At 41.1% G+C, this 13,285-nt stretch overlaps 1 protein-coding gene across 15 annotated transcripts in view; it reads left to right on the forward strand.

Annotated features, from left to right (window-relative positions):
* Nucleotides 1–13,030: 13,030 nt before the first annotated feature.
* Nucleotides 13,031–13,285, forward strand: part of MGA (MAX dimerization protein MGA) — a 177,884-nt gene continuing 177,629 nt past the window's right edge. For 14 of the 15 annotated variants that reach the window (XM_055316678.1, XM_055316686.1, XM_055316687.1 and 11 more), the window contains exon 1: nt 13,031–13,096. The gene's annotated coding sequence lies outside the window, so the exon portion shown is untranslated. The remainder of the gene's footprint in view (nt 13,097–13,285) is intronic. The other variant, XM_055316681.1, reaches the window with a different exon arrangement.

A 13,285-nucleotide genomic window follows, 5' to 3' on the forward strand; every position in this document is an offset into this window, starting at 1 on the left:
ACCCACAACTGAGTGAGGAATTACACAAATCTTGGTTGTGGAATCTTCAAGGGGTAAGGTTCTGTTTTGCAGGAGAAAATAAGCACCTACTGCTCAGAAGTCTGACTTTAACAGCGCCCTCAGTAGCAAATTTTTCACCCTGGCTCTTGTAAACTTTCTTATATTCTTCAAGTCCCCAATTTCCCTTTTTCCTTCCTTCCTCACCGCTTCCTCTTTTAATCTTGGCGAACTCCCCTCCTCCTCCACACCTCATGGGAAGAAATACAAGCTCTGCTATTTATTATCTTAGTCATGTTGTTAAAGTTACTTCACTCCTCGGTGACTTTTTCTGCACCTGGAAGAGAGGATAACAACAGAACCCACCTTATGAAGTCGCTGTGAGGATGATACGCATTAACATATAAAGTTTGGGGATCCCTGGGTGGCGCAGCGGTTTAGCGCCTGCCTTTGGCCCAGGGCGCGATCCTGGAGACCCGGGATCGAATCCCACATCGGGCTCCCGGTGCATGGAGCCTGCTTCTCCCTCTGCCTGTGTCTCTGCCTCTCTCTCTCTCTCTCTCTCTGTGTGTGACTATCATAAATAAATAAAAATTTAAAAAAAAAAGTAAAAAAAAAACATATAAAATTTGTTTAGGCCAGTGCAATGGTGACTGCCTAATAAATGGTAGCTCTTATTTTTTTTTTCATTTATTTATGATAGTCACACACAGAGAGAGAGAGAGGCAGAGACAGAGGGAGAAGCAGGCTCCATGCACCGGGAGCCCGACGTGGGATTTGATCCCGGGTCTCCAGGATTGCGCCCTGGGCCAAAGGCAGGCGCTAAACCACTGTGCCACCCAGGGATCCCGGTAGCTCTTAATATTCCTGAGAAGACAGAGGCCAATACTGCCCACCCCATCCAAGCTCCACTCCCTAAAAAAAAAGTGCTATTAGGATGCCTGGGTGGCTCAGTGGTTGAGCGGCTGCCTTTGGCTCAGGTCATGATCCTGGGGTCGAGATCAGGTCCCACATTCGGCTCCCTGCAGGGAGCCTGCTTCCCCCTCTGCCTATGTCTCTGCTTCTGTGTGTGTGTTTCTCATGAATAAATAAATAAAATCTTAAAAGAAAAATGTTCTCACTCTCCGTCCTTACCTCAGAGTAAGGAAGAATGTGCCTTCCACCTGTGACTGGAGTCTGTCGTTTCCTATCTCCTCAAGGGGACTTGTTGAGTGAATTCTTTTCTCCCTCACATTTTATTTTATTTTTTTAAAAGATTTTATTTATTTATTCATGAGAGACACAGAGACACAGGGACTTGATATGGGACTTGAGCCCAGGACCCTGGGATCATGACCTGAGCCAAGGGCAGATGCTCAACCACTGAGCCACCCAGGCACCCCTCTCCCTCACATCTTAAATGGATTCCTTTTTCCTTTCCTCAACTTTCTCTTTCTCAGACAGGCTCAGGTCTCTCCTACTTTGAAAAAGGGCTCCCTCTGACCCCACTCTCCTTAAGCTGCAGTCCCCTTTTTCCTCCTCCTTTCACTGACAAATCCGGTATGCCTCCATGTCTTCCTGACACATCCTCTTCTTCTTCCTCCACCATCTGGCTCCTTCCACACCCACTCTCACATGGCTATGTCGTTGGTCACTCGTGTCCAGACTCAAGAGGACTACTCTCGATTTCCATCCTCTCGCTCCTTTGCAGTGATCAGTATTCCTTTTTTTTTTTTTTTTAAAGATATATTTTTTTATTTATTTATGATAGTCACAGAGAGAGAGAGAGAGAGGCAGAGACACAGGCAGAGGGAGAAGCAGGCTCCATGCACCGGGAGCCCGATGTGGGATTCGATCCCGGGTCTCCAGGATCGCGCCCTGGGCCAAAGGCAGGCGCCAAACTGCTGCGCCACCCAGGGATCCCGTGATCAGTATTCCTGACCATCATCTGCTCTGAGGAATTGTCTCTTCTCTTGGCATGTGTGCAAGTCTGTTGTGCTGCTGCTTTTCCTCCCCTGTGGCCTCGCTGTCTGATGCCTTTTACACGTTCCATTTCTGTCTTTAGGCTCCTCAGCGTGGACTTGGGGAGAGGATCAACGTGCGACCTCTTGATCTGTCTCTATACTCTTACTCTTTGATCATGATCATAGTCTCATGCCTTACAATTATTTCTCTAAGTATAGCTCCTTCATCATTCTTGGTATTTTGTAGCCTCCTCTTGCATCATGCTTACTTTCACTGTGTTTTGGCCAGGCTGACCTTCTTTTAGTTTCTTGAAGGTGCCGTGACCCCTTTGATGTAGGATTTATGATATTGGTGGCATTTAACTTGTGCTCATCTTTATCCTTATTGTAATCTCTTTCTCTTTTTAATACTGAGATGTAATTCACATACCATAACATTCACTCTTTCAAAGTATACAATTCAGTGTATTTCAATGTATTCATACAGTTGTGCAATCATCATCAGTATTTCATCTCAGAACATTTTCATCACCTCAAAAGAAACTCTATGCCCATTATACAGGCACTCCCTCTCCTCCTTCCCTCTTGGCAATCACTAATCTGCTTTCTGTCTCTGTGCTATAGGCTTTTACACATACTATTCCTTTGCTTAGAACCTGTTCCCTCCCACCCCTAGTCAACTTCTTTCTTCAGGAATCAGTGCTAACTTCCTTGAGCAGGTCAATTCCTCCTGCTATATACATTTCATAGCAATATGTACCTCTTTGCAATATTTATTATAAATTGCAATTTTATATTTATTTAAATAATTCTTTGATTTATGTCGGTTACCTCAATAAGTCTCATGAAGGCAAAAACTATATTTTTGCGGGGAGGGGAAGGAGAGACATTCAAAATGAATAAAATTCTGTATCTCCATTTATAGCATTTATAGTTTTGCTCGAATGTAATAGCATATGGCTAAGACAAAAAATCTTTATTTTTCTCCTCATACCAATTCCTCCTTCATACTTAGCCATTTAATAATGCTTCCTCATTCTCTAAGGTACACAGGATCAGTTTCTTGAAGATACTTGATTCCTTCTCTCTCTTTTCTCCAACATTCAAGACCCTTCAAATTCTCAAGTCCTCTGGATTCTTTTGTAGATCCTTCATGCTCAGTAAACAGTTACTGATTATGGCTGAATTTTAGAAATATCTGTAGTGAAGGAAATGATTGCAGCCATGGCATTAGAAGACTTTAGAGACTTCCAAAGGGGTGTGAGACAGAGGGAGAGAAAAGGAGGTAATGGAGGATGGCAGTGGATGGAGACTCAAGAGACACCTATACCATAGAAGACTGGAAAAGATGAGTAAAATAATGACAAGACCAAAAGGAGCTCCTGGCTAATGTATAATAATTCATTCATCATGTGCTGAGTGTTTATTACCTGCCCAGTACTTAGATTATGGTGACATAAAAATGAATCAGAGGTTGTCTCTTTCTTGAAGGAATTTAGAGCCTAGTAGAAAAACATGTAAACAAAAACTTACACGAGGATGTAGTATTTTTTTTAAGATTATTTATTTATTCATGAGACACAGAGAGAGAGAGAGAGAGAGAGAGAGAGATTGAGAGAGAGGCAGAGACACAGGCAGAAGGAGAAGCAGGCTCCATGCAGGGAGCCTGATGTGGGACTTGGTCCCGGTCCCAGGATCACACCCTGGGCTGAAGGCAGTGCTAAATCGGTGAGCCACCTGGGCTGCCCTGTAGTCAGAATTATAATAGAAGTATTCACAAAATATTCTTTGGGCAAGAGTAGGTGGTGACTAAGATTCTCTCAGCACATGGATGGGTAAAGGTGGGTTTCACAGGATGACTGGGACTTTGGCAGCCTGAGATCAGGAGTGATGAGCCAGGAAGACAGAACAACCCAAAGAAGCCTGGGCCCATATGGAACGCAAATCATTTTGTTTAACTTTAGTGTAAAGGGTGGGAAGGGAATATACTGGAAATTCAGGCTGGGGCTCCCTTGTGAAGAGTCTCCAAGCAAGCTGAGGATCTGTCTTATATTCTAGTTAATAGAGTCACCAAAGTTATTTTGTTGTTGTTGTTGTTTTTTAAAGTTTTTTTTTATATAACTTCATTAGGTATAAAATAAATACATTATAATTTGTAGATTTCAAGTCTATGGTTCAAAAAATTTGATAAATGTATATATCCTTATAACTGCTACCCCAGTCAAGATATAGGACATTTCCATTATTCCTGAAAATCCACCTGTGTTTTACAATTGATCCTACCTCTTCCGCAAGGCAACTGTTGATATGATTGTTCTATTTCTATCTGTTTTGGTTATTTATTGATATGTAAAACATCCCCAAACCTAGTGACTTAAAACAATAAAAATCCTTTATTGGCTAACTGATGTTGCAACTTAGGGTTTTGTGGAATCAATTTGTCTCTGCTTTCTGTGACATCAGCTAAGATAGTCTGAATGAGGCTGGAGAATCCACTTCCAAGATGACTCACTCACATGCTGGCAAGTTGGGATTGGCCAGCTAGAACTGCCCCTAACTTTGTTTTTCTTCCTCATGATGTTTGGACTTCCTCACAGCATGGGTTCCAAGAAGGGGGAAGTAGAAGCTGCTAGTCCTTTTAAAGGCTGGACCCCAAACTGGTACAGCATCACTCCTGCCATATTCTATAGGTCAAAGCAGTCATGGGGCACCTGGGTGGCTCAGTCAGTTAAGCCACTGACTCTTGGTTTCAGCTCAGGTCATGATCTTAGGGTTATGAGATTGAGCCCCATGTTGGGCTCTGTGCTGAGTGGAGCTTTTTAAAGATGTTCTCTCTCCCTCCCACTCGTGTTGTCTCTTTCTCCTTCTCTCTCTCTCTCAAAAACAAAACAAAACAAAAAAAAAGCAATCACAAAGCCAGCCCAAATTCAAAGAGGTGGAGAAATCAATCTCACTTTTCAGTGAGGATAATGGCAAGAATTTGGGCCATCTTTATACTAGCATATCTTAGATTAGTTTTGTTGGTTCTAGAATGTCATATAAACAGAATCATACAGTGTGGATTGTCATATATCTGGCTTCTTTTGTTCAACATGTGTTTTGAGGTTCTACCATGTTGTATATTTCAGTAGTTCACTCTTTTTTATTGTTGAGTAATAGTTCATTGATAAGCAATCAGTTTATCCATTTTTCTGTTGATAGACACTTGGGTTATTTCTAGTTTTTGTTTGTTATGAATAAAGTTGGTATAAAAATTCTCAGACAACATTTCTTTTGAAGATATATGTTTTCATTTCTCTTGAGTTAATACCTAGAAGTTGAATTTCTGGGTCATAGAGTAGATATATGTTAAAAAAATTATTTAGTTTTTTTAAAGCAACCTTTAGGTCCAATGTGGGGGTTAAACTCATGACCCCAAGATTAAGAGCTACATGCTCTACCAACTGAGCCAGTCAGGCACCCTGGTATATGTTAAAATTTAAGAAGTTGTCAAACTAGTTTCCAAAGGATTGTACCATTTTATACTGCCAGCTGCAGTGTATGAGAGTTTCAGTTGCTCCAAATCCAGTCAACACTTATTGTCAAGTCTTTCTAATTTTATACATTCTGGGGAGTATGAGCAGCCTCTCATGTCATCTTAATTTGTACTTCAATGATAATCGTATTTTGCATAATAATAGTGCTTATTAGCCATTTATAGATATTTTTTGTTAAGTGTCAGTTTAAGGCTTTTGCCCATCTAAAACAATATTGTGTTGCTCTTCTTGTTATTATTGAGTTATGAGGGGTTCTTTGTATGTTCCAAAGATTTGTCCTTTGTAGGATGTCTGTTTTGTGACTACATATTAATGGATTGGAAGACAATATAATTAAGGTATTAGTTATTGTTGAATAAGGTATTTAATGATTGATCTATGCAGCCAATTCAATTCCAATTAAAATACTGAGGGGACAGGGTTTCTTAGAAATTGACCAGCAGGGATCCCTGGGTGGCGCAGCGGTTTGGCGCCTGCCTTTGGCCCAGGGCGCGATCCTGGAGACCGGGGATCGAATCCCACATCGGGCTCCCGGTGCATGGAGCCTGCTTCTCCCTCTGCCTGTGTCTCTGCCTCTCTCTCTCTCTCTCTGTGACTATCATAAGTAAATAAAAATTAAAAAAAAATACAAAAAGGTACTTAAAAAAAAAAAGAAATTGACCAGCAGATTCTAAAATGTATGTGAAAATACAAAGGAACTAAAATAGTCAAAACAATTTTGAAAAGGGGGCCTAGCTGGCTCAGTTGATAGAGCATCTGACTCTTTTTTTTTTTTTTAAAGATTTTATTTATTTATTTATGAAAGACAGGGAGAGAGGCAGAGGGAGAAGCAGGCTCCATGCAGGGAGCCCAAAGCGGGACTCGATCCCCGATCTCCAGGATCACGGCCTGAGCCAAAGGCAGGCGCCAAACCAACCCCTGAGCCACCCAAGGATCCCCGCATCTGACTCTTAATCTTGGGGTTGTGAGTTTGAGCCTTGCATTGGGTATAAAGATTACTTAAGAAAAGTCATTTTGACCTCAAGACTGACTATAGAGCCAAGAAATCAAGGCAGCATTGCACTAGTATATGGAAAAATAAACAGGTCAATGAAACAAAATAGCCAAATAGCCTAGAAATGAACCCAAACATATGTAGTCAATTAATTTTTGAAAAAGAATGTTGTGGTAGGGTCACCTCCCTCTAAGGTGGCCCTCAATGATTCCTACCTCCTGGTATTCACACCGTTATGTGATGTCCTTTTTTTTTTTTTTTAAGATTTTATTTATTCATGAGAGACACAGAGAGAGAGAGAGGCAGAGACACAGGCAGAGGGAGAAGCAGGCCCCATGCGGGGATCCCAACGTGGGACTCGATCCCGGCTCTCCAGGATCACACCCTGGGCTGAAGGTGGCGCTAAACCGCTGAGCCACTGAGGCTGTCCTGTGATGTCCTTTTGAGTGAGGGCTGACGGAAAATACCTGTGCCTGGTTGACTCAGTAAGTTCAGCATCTGACTCTTGATTTTGGCTCAGGTCATGATCTCAGGGTCATGAGATGAAGCCAAATGGTGGACTCTGTACTAGGCATGGAGCCTGCTTAAGATTTTCTCTCTCTTCCTCTCCTCTGCCCTCCCTCTCAAAATAAAAAATAAAAATAAATAAATTAATTAATTAATTAATTAAAACAGAAAGTAACAAGTGTTGGCAAGGAAATGGAGATATTGAAACCCTTGTGCATTGTTGGTAGAAGTGCAAAATGGTGCAGTCACTATGGAAAATAGTATGGCAGTTCCTAAAAAACTAAAAATATATTACCATATAATCCAGCAATTCCACTTCTGAATATATACTTAAGGGATCCCTGGGTGGCGCAGCGGTTTGGTGCCTGCCTTTGGCCCAGGGCGCGATCCTGGAGACCCGGGATCGAATCCCACGTCGGGCTCCCAGTGCATGGAGCCTGCTTCTCCCTCTGCCTATGTCTCTGCCTCTCTCTCTCTCTCTCTCTCTCTCTCTCTCTCTGTGTGACTATCATAAATAAATAAAAAATAAAAAAAATGAATATATACTTAAAAGAATTGAAAGTAGAATCTTGAAGAAATATTTGTACACCCCAATTCATAGCAGCATTCTTCAGAATAGTCAAAAGATAGAGCCCAAATGTTCGTAGACAGGTGAATGGATAAGCAAAATATGGTATATACATACAATAGAATATTATTCAGCTTTAAAAAAGAAGGAAAATATGACACCTGTTACAACACAGATGAATCTTGAGGATATTACAGTACATGAAATAAGCCTAAGCCAGCCACAAAAAAACAAATCCTTTAAGTTTCTACTTAGACGAAGTATCTAGAGTAGTCAAATTCATAGAGACAGAAAGTAAAAGGTGGATTCTAGGGGCTGGGGGAAGAGAGTAAAGGGGAGTTGTCATATAAAGATGTGGGGCTCAATCCTAGGACTCCAAGATCGTGACCTGAGCCAAAGTCAGATGCTTAACTTACTGAGCCACCTGGGCACCCTCTTGGCCCATTTCTTAATCAAGTTTTTATTGCTGTTGTTGAATTGTAAGAGTTCTTTGTTTTTTCTGGATATTAAATGTTTATTGGATATATGGTTTGCAGATATTTTTTCACTTGCTGTATTTTATGTGCCAGATACTTTTCAGGATGCTGAGAATAGAAACAAGGCTTCTACTCTTATCTTGGGTAGAGGCAGAAGGGAAATAATAAAGTGAATAAATAAGGTCCTTTGATAATGAGAAGTGGCATAAAGAAAATAAAATGAGGGGTGCCTGGCTGGCTTAGTTGGAAGAGCATGTGACCCTTGATCTCAGGGTTGTGAGTTCAAGCCCCATGTTGAGTGTATAGATTATAAACTTAAAAAAAAAAAAAAAGAAAATAGGGTGATAAAATAGAGATGACCAGTGAGTGGATGCAGTCCTCTTTAAATAGGATAGTCAGTTAAGACTTTTCTCTTAGAAAGTGACAATGGAGCTGATGAGAACCACTGAGAAGGATCCATGCACATGGATGGATCCCAGGCTGAGGGCACAACTAGGTGAAGACCATAAAGTACAGACGATAATAATGATTAAGAGTGCACAAACCACAAAAATGATAAGGAGGCAAGGGACAGATCAGTTAGTTAGGTTCATAGGCCAAGGTAAACAATGTGAATTTTATCTTAAGTGTAATATGAAACATTGGCCAGTTTCTTATTCTTTTCTTTCTTTCTTTCTTTCTTTCTTTCTTTCTTTCTTTCTTTCTTTCTTTCTTTCTTTAGATTTTATTTTTATTTATTTATGAGAGGCAGAGAGAGAGAGAGAGAGAGAGAGAGAGAGGGAGAGAGAGAGAGAGAGAGAAAGAGAGAGGCAGAGAAACAGCCAGAGGGAGAAGCAGGCTTGCCACAGGGAGTCCGATGTGGGACTTGATCCTGGGACTCCAGGATCATGCCCTGAGAGCCGAAGGCAAACGTTCAACCACTGAGCCACCCAGGAGTCCCATATTGGCCAGTTTCAAAGAGAGGAGCCAGGGACATCTGGGTGGTTCAGTGGCTCAGGTCCTGATCTCAGGGTCCTGGGATTGAGTCCCGCCTCGGGCTCCCTGAAGGCAGCCTTTGTCTCCCTCTGCCTATGTCTCTGCCTCTCTGTGTCTCTCATGAATAAATAATTAAAATCTTAAAAAACAAAAAACTATGAAAGACAGGAGTCATAAGATCTCACTAATATTTTTAAACAATCACTTTAAATTATTGTTTAATCACTAGTAATTGTTGGCTGGTCTGTGAAGAATGATTATGTAGTAGGGGGAGATGAAAAGCAAGGTTCCAATGATTGATCTTTCTTCAGGCTCTTCTTTTCTATCACAATCAGGCAGTTGTTCCCCACATTTCTGTTTCTAAATTTATATCACATCGTGGTCATTGGCAATTGGAGTCTTCCTTAACAAAATGTACTTCTAGCAACTTCCTCCATTGTATATCGGTGTGTGCTAGGTTACATGTGCTAACTGACAATCTCAAATCCCAGTGTCTCAAAACAATATAGGGTATTTCTTGTTCATACTATATATTCACTGTCGGCTTGCTGGGGATCTTTGCTCTGTGTCATCCATGTTATGGGACCAAGGCTGAGTAATCATCAATTATCGTGTTGCTAGTAGCTATGGCAAAAGGAAAGGGAAGTGGATAACTGGACATTGGTATTTATTTTATTATTATTATTTTAAATTTTGTTTATTCATGAGAGACACACAGAAAAGGCAGAGGGAGAAGCGGGCTCTCTGCAGGGAGCCTGATGCAGGACTTGATCCCAGGACCCTGGGACTGTGACCTGAGTCAAAGGCAGACCCTCGACCACTGAGCCACCTAGGTGCCCATGGATGTTGGTATATAAACCTTCTTTCTAGAAGTAATACATTTCATTTCCACTCACATCATTGCCAAATGAATAGTCACTCCTAAGGGAGCAAAAAAAAAAAAAAAAAAAAAACAATTATATGATGTTCTAGGAAGTTGGGTGAACCAGAAATATTTGAGAATAGCATAAGTGTCTACAATTACTTCCAAGATCACTACTAATGCTCCTTAGCACTCAGTAAAACATGTCCAAAACTTCTAGACTTTGTAACTTCCTATATTGTATAGCTACATTTGTTTATATCAAAGAAATTATTTCACTCATTCTTACTAAGATATTCCCTGTGTAGGACACTATAAACCTTTTATTTTTTTTAATTTTTTTTACTATAAACCTTTTAATGGTCTATTGTAAAACAATTAAAATGACACGTTTTGAATTCTGAAACCAACATTAACATGCTATTATCATTATAATGAAATCTGTATATTTGTAGGGTCTCATAAAAATAAGCATTGAACTAATGAGATGGTAAAAGAAATAGAAAGTAGGGTTTGAACTTAAAAGATGTGTTAGTGTTAGAAACAGCAGAACATTGTGACCAGTTGAATGTAGAAAACTGGTAAGACGGAGCAGTGAAGGAAAATGAAGTTTTCCTAGACTGGAAGACTTCTTGCAATGGTGGTGTAATTGCCTATATAAGGTAATGCAGTGGTAGCTGGTGTATGGAGTGAAGGATTGGAAAATTAATTTGACTTTGGAAATATTAAATTTCAGATGTCTATGGGAAACTCTGCCTTAGCTAAATCCTCTTTTTGTTATAAATGTATGAAGATATTGGAAAATAAACCACTAGAAGGAGACTGGGAAGGGAGCATCTAAAACATTGTGTTACATAAGCGAAGAGTGAATTTTGAGGGTGTCTTACTCTGAGGTATTTAAATGTAAACAATTTTTAACCTACTTGAAGCAAAGGCACAGGTGCCCCCTCCACTCTATTTCTGTATCATCATTATTTTACTTCAATAACATCTACAGTTCAGTATCTTAACATGTTAAAAGAAATAAAAACTTGAAGGCAGGATAATGTAACAATATGCACCAACAGATGGTCAACAGTCACCAGAGAATCTAAAAAAGATCTTCAGTGTAAGAATCTGTTAGTGTGCCTCTAGCACTGTCTAGGGGAGAAACAGAATAGTGGGGGGAAAAAAAGAATTCAAGAATATGCTGTTGGATAGAATACAGGATGCTGGTTAAAATACCACCTTTACCACTAACTTGTACTTGCGTTTACAGAATGCCTCCTAAGCATCAGGGACTGCGACAGGTGTTTTAAATATTTTTATCTCAGAATCATCAATACAATCCAAGAGTAGGATTGGCTCCAATTTGCAGTTAAAGGAACGGAGGCTCAGAAAGTTAAAAAACCTGTTCAAGGTCAAAGTACAGTAAATGAGAGAACTGCAGGTTCACTCAGATGAGTATGACTTCAAGGACACAGCTCTTTTCACCTATAGCCAATAGACCACAAACCTAGTTGTGCATCACAATCACTTGGAGAACATTTTTATCTTTTAAGATTGTATTTATTTATTCATGAGAGACAGAGAGGCAGAGGCATAGGCAGAGGAAGAAGTAGGCTCCTTGCGGGGAGCCCAATGTGGGACTTGGTCCCAGGACCCTGGGATCACAACCCCAGCCAAAGGCAGATGCTTAACCACTGAGCCACCCAGGTGCCCCTGGGAGAACATGTTAAAATACATTTCCCAGTTTCCCACTCAATATTGTTTCAGGAGATGGTAATATTAGAATAGTACTTTGTTCTCACGGTTGTTACTAGTTTTAAATGTAATCAATCATATTGGAGTGTTTTATAAACTTCGAGTTTAACATAGTTATGCTTATGATTGAAAGGTTTTATTTTTTAAAGATTTTATTTATTCATGAGAGAGAGAGAGAGAGAGAGAAAGAGAGAGAGAGAGGCAGAAGCAGGCTCCATGCAGGGAGCCGGATGCAGGACCCCAGGACCGCGCCCCAGGCAGAAGGCAGGTGCTAAACCGCTGAGCCACCTAGGGATTCCTGAAAGGTTTTTTAAAAAGTAATCTCTACACCCAACATGGGGCTCGAACTTATAACCCTGAGATCAGGAGTTATATGCTCTATCTACTGAACCCGCCAGAGACCCGAGTGGTTTTATTAAATGTGACCATCAAATTATCTTTCTTTTGTTTTTCTAGTCAGAAAACAATTTTCTGATTATTATTTAGGCTTAATGAGTATTTTAAAACCAGAAAAGTGCGCCCAAAATTATGTGTTCGGCTCAGTAACCACATTATGAATTAATACATTTAGTTTCTAGTTTATAAATCAGCACTCCTGTGAGTCTGACCACCACTAGTCAAATTCCCCAAGCTTAATCGTCCTTTTGTTAACTGAAAAAATAGCTTTGAAATCAGAATAGCTGAGGAATGGAGTTCAAAGCAAAAAGAGATATGAATTATTCTAATTGGTGGCTTCAGGAGAGCAAAATATGAGGGTTTGGCCTGGAGGTCGATCTATGAATACTACAAAATTAACTCATTCTGATCTAAGACCACCTTTTCTCAGCGTTAGCAGATAGGTGTTTTTTCTTGGTTCTAATATACCATACCTAGGGCAAGTTGAACCAGAAAATGTAATAGAGCCACATCTTTGTACCCTTTAAAATGCCTCCTGCTTCCCCCCCCCCCCCCCCCCCCGCTTTCCCCAACAATAGCCGTAAGGTCACCATAAAAAGTCTGGTCTTCTAAGAGAAACGCCAAGTATTATTTCCACTTCCTAGTGGGGTTTGTAGTTAAGCCGTATTTAAATTAGTATTCTTTTCCACTAACCATGAAAGGCTAATAGTTTCATTGTAGGCAAATGCTCTTGCTATTTTTCTGCAATATTCACAAAGGCACTCAGCAGGCTCTAAATGCACGCTCCACGAAGAAAGGTTAAGCGGTTTCCCCAAGACCACACGGAGTAACAAGTGGGGGAAGGGGCACTCAAAGTGCCAGTTACACCCAGTCACACTCCCATAATTATTCAAACCGCCTCATTCCCAGCCCAAGAACCGGGCTTTCAAGGGGACATGAAAGGAACACCCCGGAGGTGAGAGCCAGGAAACCGGGAGAGGTGCTTTTCCCGGCATGCTCTGCAGCCCACTGAGGGGCGCCAGACGTATCCCGGCGTGCATCGGGGAGCGCCCAAGGGCGACGGTTCCCGGCTCCTGGAGAGGCACGCGAAGTTAAACCGGTAGGTGTGAGCTTCCTTAGTTTTGAGACCCGGATTTCTCGTTTCCCCTTTAGGAATGTAACCCTAAAGAGGCAAAAAAGGAGGTCCTCTAACCACCCTCCCTTTCCGCGTGCGAACGACTTTCGGCGCCGCTTCGAGCACGGTGCCAGGTGATTAGCGGTTAGGGGCGGGCCTGAGCTGAACACGTGA

Source organism: Nyctereutes procyonoides, unplaced genomic scaffold (genome assembly GCF_905146905.1).
Source record: "Nyctereutes procyonoides isolate TBG_1078 unplaced genomic scaffold, NYPRO_anot_genome, whole genome shotgun sequence".
In the NCBI taxonomy this organism is placed as follows: domain Eukaryota; kingdom Metazoa; phylum Chordata; class Mammalia; order Carnivora; family Canidae; genus Nyctereutes; species Nyctereutes procyonoides.